The sequence below is a fragment of the Silene latifolia genome, chromosome Y (assembly GCF_048544455.1).
Source record: "Silene latifolia isolate original U9 population chromosome Y, ASM4854445v1, whole genome shotgun sequence".
NCBI classification, from domain to species: domain Eukaryota; kingdom Viridiplantae; phylum Streptophyta; class Magnoliopsida; order Caryophyllales; family Caryophyllaceae; genus Silene; species Silene latifolia.
In genome coordinates, this window is record NC_133538.1 from 282,698,163 (window position 1) to 282,704,081 (window position 5,919).

The 5,919-nt window shown below is 44.6% G+C and overlaps 1 non-coding gene across 1 annotated transcript; it reads right to left on the minus strand.

Annotated features, from left to right (window-relative positions):
• Positions 1 to 5,473: 5,473 nt before the first annotated feature.
• Positions 5,474 to 5,580, minus strand: LOC141634800 (small nucleolar RNA R71). The gene has a single exon (XR_012539521.1). It is a non-coding gene; the product is annotated as a small nucleolar RNA R71 (small nucleolar RNA).
• Between the last annotated feature and the right edge of the window lie 339 nt (positions 5,581 to 5,919).

A 5,919-nucleotide genomic window follows, 5' to 3' on the forward strand; every position in this document is an offset into this window, starting at 1 on the left:
GCGTCCCTTGGAAGAGGCGCAAAGACTTCGCGTTCTTTCCGGGTAGGTTCCTCTGCGCGTAGAAAACGCGTTTGACAGCCTGTCGTATTTTAGGCATAACTTTCTCTACAAGACTCGGATTAAGGTGATTTCGGTGGCGTTGGAAAGCTAAGAAAGAGATCTAGAACTTTCTGGAAATAGGCCCGACCCAACAAAGTGGTTATCACCTCGTAAAATGGGCCTAAAGTTCGGGTTGTCATTTTAGCTAAATGAAATGCACATTTTGTAATGTAAACTTTTAGTTTAGCCTAAAGAAGTGACATGAGACTCAAAATGAGATATAATCTCAACATTTTATGACATCCTAACCTTAGGTAGACAAGCACGTTGCTTTGACTCGGGATTTGACGGTTTTAGGAAATGAAGACGGTTTTTGACCCGGACTCCAAATGTACTCTAATTACTGTCAAAATGACCGTAATGACACCTAGATGACAACCATGAGGTAGACATAAATATTTGAGCAATCACTTGGCGATAAACTTACGAACTGTCACAAATCGTTCCGTGTACCAAACATGCGGCCCAATCATCACCGGGTGTTTGCGGGAGGGGTGCAGAAACGAGGTGTCTACACCACTGCCAATCCCCAAAACCCGGCCCAGACGCAGTGACAATACGTTCCAAGCTGGAACGAAGAGCGACATCAAAAGGAAGATGAACTGACCCAAAAACACTAGGGGAACAAGTACGAAGTGAGAAATAGAGCTTAGAAATACCAGTACAAGCTCGAAGTAGAAGCAACTCACATTGCGGGTCCTCAATCCTCGCAACCAAGTCCATTAGCTCAATGGTCTTAGTTACTCTCTTCGCCACAATCTCACTGCCAAAACCAGGACAAGTACTGACACGTCCACCCAAAACTGTAACACCACGCAATGGCCGAGAAATAGAAGGGGGGAAACCCCAGGAAGCCGACTCCGAGGATCCTCAACGGGCCAAAAGACCTCCGTCTTGGAGACATTAAGATGCAGTCCAAAACGAGGGCCATCCACCATAATCAAATCCAAGACCTTCCCCACCTCCAAAGTATCACCCACAATGGTGCCATCATCTAAGTACCACGCGTGCATAGTGAGGTCAAAAGTGTCCCGGATCTTGCATACCAAGGGATGCAAAACCAAAGCGAAAATCAAAGGGCCCAACGGATCACCCTACTGAAGACCCTGACAAGACCACAAGCAGTGCTCCCCATAAAATAGACGGGCAGGGCTGGAATAACAAAACTCCACCCAACGGGAAAGAACCGGGCAACGACGGCGGACCTCCTGAAGCATGGTCGCACGATCAACAAGGTTGAACGCATTCTGGAAATCAACCAGCAACATAGAAAGCCCCACCTCAGCGGCTCGAGCCTCAATAAGCCGGTTCAAGGCATGCAAGATAGCCTCTCCTCCACCGGACACACCCACCCCAAACTGAAGCCCATCAAAAAAAGAAGATAAAGAATGACCAACCATAAAAGCACCAACCTTAGAGACAAGCCGTCTCCAGACCGTACCAACATCAATAGGATGACCCCCCCCCCCCCACCCGGTTTAACGAGTGGCGTGAGAGGGGTGCTGGCAATGTACTCACCCAGAGGAAGAGGACACCAGCCCTCAAGAAAAAGATTAACCACCCTAGTAATAAAAGTGATCAAATCATCGGAGATAGTCACAGCAGCGCTACTCAAACAGTCCATAAGGTGCTGGGCAGAAAACCATCCCGCCCACAATAAGTACCGCGTGGGAAGCTACGAATCATATCCAAAACCACCGTCGAAGAGGCAACCAGAGGATGATGATCCCCAGACAAAGGAGGCAATGAAGGAGGCGGGGCGACATGATGCTTCTCACGCAAGGCCACAAGAGTGGCATCGGAGTAAGGGGTGACCCCAGAGGAAGAAAGCACCCGGACAACAGCAGTATAGTGGCCATCACAAATCTTCCGCCGACATTGGCGGAGGTTAAGCTCACTCAAATCCAGATCCTCGTCCACAGCAAATGAAGAAGGACCCTCATCGAAACACTCTTGCAACAACTGCAACCCCCCCCCCCCCCCCCGGGGTACCCCCCAAGCAAGGATATCCCTGGCAATACTCTCCTCCTGATGCTGACGCCGAATAGCAGTCCGACACTCATGATTACTCCGAGGAGCGAAAGTGTTAAGCAAACAAAGTGGTAGAACAAGCAAACGAACCCAGCGGGAGAGATCACTAGGGGAATCAGCCGCATCATCCATGGCCCCTTTCAAAGCCCGAGCAAACCCAAGATGACACTTAGGAGGAATAGATTTCACGGTGCGAAGCCATAACGACAATAAACGATCAAGCGAAGATATAGACCACTGAACAAGCTCAACACTATCATCAGAAGAAACCGAAGTAGAAGGAGCCATAGGTCTCGGAATACCATAAATATGAAAGGTTTATAGGCCATCAACACACTCCGGATCCATCACAATATCACCCCGACTATGCCGACATCTAGCTCGAGTAGTACGGGTTTTAAAACACACCCCACACAACCAGAGCCCCATCCGTCTCAAAGAACTCTCGGCATTGGAATAAACAGTCTAACTATCAGAAAGAGTCTGACGTGTAAGTTCCAATGCACCATCATGACAATGCCGATCCTGTAAATGTTTCTGCCAAGCAGCCTTAGTTAGGCCCTTACCAAAACCATCCCGACACGCATGAAGACCCGAAAAAGGACAATGGTACCGCACTAGCTCAGGCATGAAAGGACAAAAAACCCAACACCCTTCCTCGCACACAACGGCGTTGAACAGCCGTGACCACCAACAGCCACCCACACCGAATATGTGACAAGAAGCCATCCACACCGAATGGTTGTCAAGCAGCCCAACAACCTGCACAACCCGGATTTCACACACAGCAAACCGCAACCCCACTACAACCTGAACCCACACCCACAAGGCAGAAGCAAAGATAGCAGCGGTCGGACACAGGCAGGAGAACGGACCACCGCAGCAAAGCCCTAACAGCTTGTAAAGCAGCGGAAATAGAAATAAAAAAACGACAAGAAAACAGGAAGACTCACCGGTGAAAGGAACCAAATGTGGCACCGTCAACCACCAAAGAAATGACAGGCGACTTGAGGTCTGGTGGTGGCGCAGGTGGTTAACAGTCGTAAAAGGGACGACAATCACACCTGAATAGACAGAAAACCGCAAAAACTCCTCCTCAACAGCGAGACACCGTTTGACAACCCACAACAAACGTCCCCTAACCGGCGACGTGAGGTCTAATGGTCGATGTGGGGTGGTTGTTGGCGGCCAGCGGCGGAAAAGGCAATCGGAAACCCACAACCCAGAAAAACACGATGCCCTAATTCAAATATTCTCACAACCACAACCCTAAAAACCGACACCCACAACCCCAGCCGTCGCCGACGATGAGATGGCCGGCCTGAGACGATAAGAACGGTGGTAACAGCGAGGGTGGCGGAGCAGCAAGGGTGGCAGCCGGAGATCACCTGAATCGCACTCCCTCCCTCTCTCTAAGTTTCAAATTATTATTATTATTATTATTGTAATTATTATTATTAGTTGTATTAGTAGTATTATTAATAGACTAGTATATTAAGAGACACTCTCTCATTATTCTACAACACTACCAATTAGACTAGTTAGCTTATTACATTTTATAACCCTAGATATTTTCCCCTCTCAATATTTCTTCAATAAAATTTGTAATATTTCTTTAATTTTAGTTTAATTACTCTCTAGTTTATCAAAGTTCTTCTCTTTTCATTAGTTTACATTTAGTTTAGGGTTGTAATTGGAAGACAAGAAGAAATTCATCTCCTTTATCAATCCAAGTTCATTACTTTCCTCTTAGTTGGTATAATTCTCATCTTTTGTTTATATTTACTCCATTAGTTTACATTAATTGCGTTACTTGTTTGTTATTCATTCAAAGTAATAATCTTTATCATGTTTACCATGTTTACTTGTGTATTGTTGCACTTTGTTGTTGATTTCTTACCCATGAAAATGTGTGAGTAGTTTTATCTAGGGCTTAGGGGGATCTTGGGTTGTCAATGGGTGTCAATTTGGGTTATTAACATATACATTTGGGTGATTTGTTGGTCTTCATTTTCATGCACATGAAGTGTTTGTAGGAATGTTTGAACGAAAGTTTAAACCTTTTCCTCACATGTTTGGCTTATCTTGGTGCATTTGATATTGGATGACCTATCTTGGTGCTTAGGCTATTATAAAGTCGATGTGTTATGTGTGTGACGAGTTTATCTTAACCGAATGAAAATTTGTTAACGAACTTAAGGTGACCTAGAAATTGGGCATAAACACTTGGCCATAGTTATATCACCCATATCTCGTTTTAACCTTGTTTCATGCTCTATTACCCAAGTGAAACCAAAGGCTCAAGTTTTTCCCATATTTGATCAATTACTTTTTATCTTAGCTTATTTTTATATCTAGTTTGCATATTAGTTTATAATCAATAAACCTCCTCCTTTGTTAGACTAAACTAAAGACTTAAACAAGCCAAGTATCTAACCCCCACCATCCTTGTGGTTCGACCCCAATAAATACTACTTTTATTGGGTTTTATAAATAGTGTTTGATATCGGGAATTGACGGCAAAACCGATCATCAAAATGGCGTCGTTGGCGGGGATGGCGTTAGGTTATACTTAGTTAGTTAGAGTCTTAGGCTTAGTCTTTATTAGTTGTTTGCTTGTTTGAGTAGTTACTTGTTTCTTGTAGAGTGAGTGTGTTATTGCTTACCCCTAGTGCCTAAAAACACTAGGAGACTAACGGTTTATTGAAGTTTATGCCTAGAGGAATTGGTAATTCTTTGCTTAGTGATCCCGAATTGGAGAGGCTCTTTACAGCTTTGAGAACAAGGACTTTTGCAAGGGTTAGAACCTCTTCTCAAGCAACCATAAACCAAGGAAAATCATCCACCCAACCTCTCATTGAAACCATAACCCAACAAAAACCAAACAACACCATTAACCCTCTACTAGAAAACCCATTTCACGATCTCCAAATTCCTACAAATACACCACCTCCAAATACACCAATTATAACACCCCAAATGGGGGCTCTAAGAGATCACAATGTACTAAACCCGGACAACTCTTCTTCGCCAATCAATTTTGGTACCTTGGCTCCAAAAAACTTTGAGATACACCCCGCCCAATTTGGGTTGATCGAGAAAGATAGCTTTAGTGCCAATATTAAGGAAGATGCTCATGCTCAACTTAGGAAGTTCAAGAGCAAGGTGGCGATGATGAAAAGAAATGGAGTCCCCGAGGATACATTGAGGCTTATGTTGTTTCCATTTTCTTTGAGTGATAAAGCGGATCGGTGGCTAAATGTTCAGGCACCAAACCTTCATAACTTGGGATGACTTGGCCAAAGCATTCCTTGCCAAGTATTATCCTTCTTCAAAGACCGCTATGCTCCGGAATGAGATCCATACATTCCAACAAGAAGATGGAGAGTCCTTGGGTGAAGCATGGGATAGATACCAAGATTTGATTGCTCGTTGTCCTCACCATGGAATACCGGCTTGGTATATCACTCAAACATTTTTCTAAACTTTATCCCCAAGAATAAAAGAAATGGTGAATGTCTCGGTGGGAGGAAGTTTCGACCACCTTGGAGATGCTGATGGCACCGCTTTAATCAAGAAAATGGTGGACTCTGAGGCAAACTATGGCTCAAGAGGAAATATCTTGAGAAGAAGTAAGCCCCCTTCCGAATTCTTAGTGAATGTAGAGACTAATGCTAAGCTTGATATGCTCAACAAGAATCTTGAGGAGTTGAGTAAGAAGAAGCAAGTGAACCAAGCTACCACATCTCATGGGCCACTCATGGAGGAAGTAATGCAAAGACCAACATG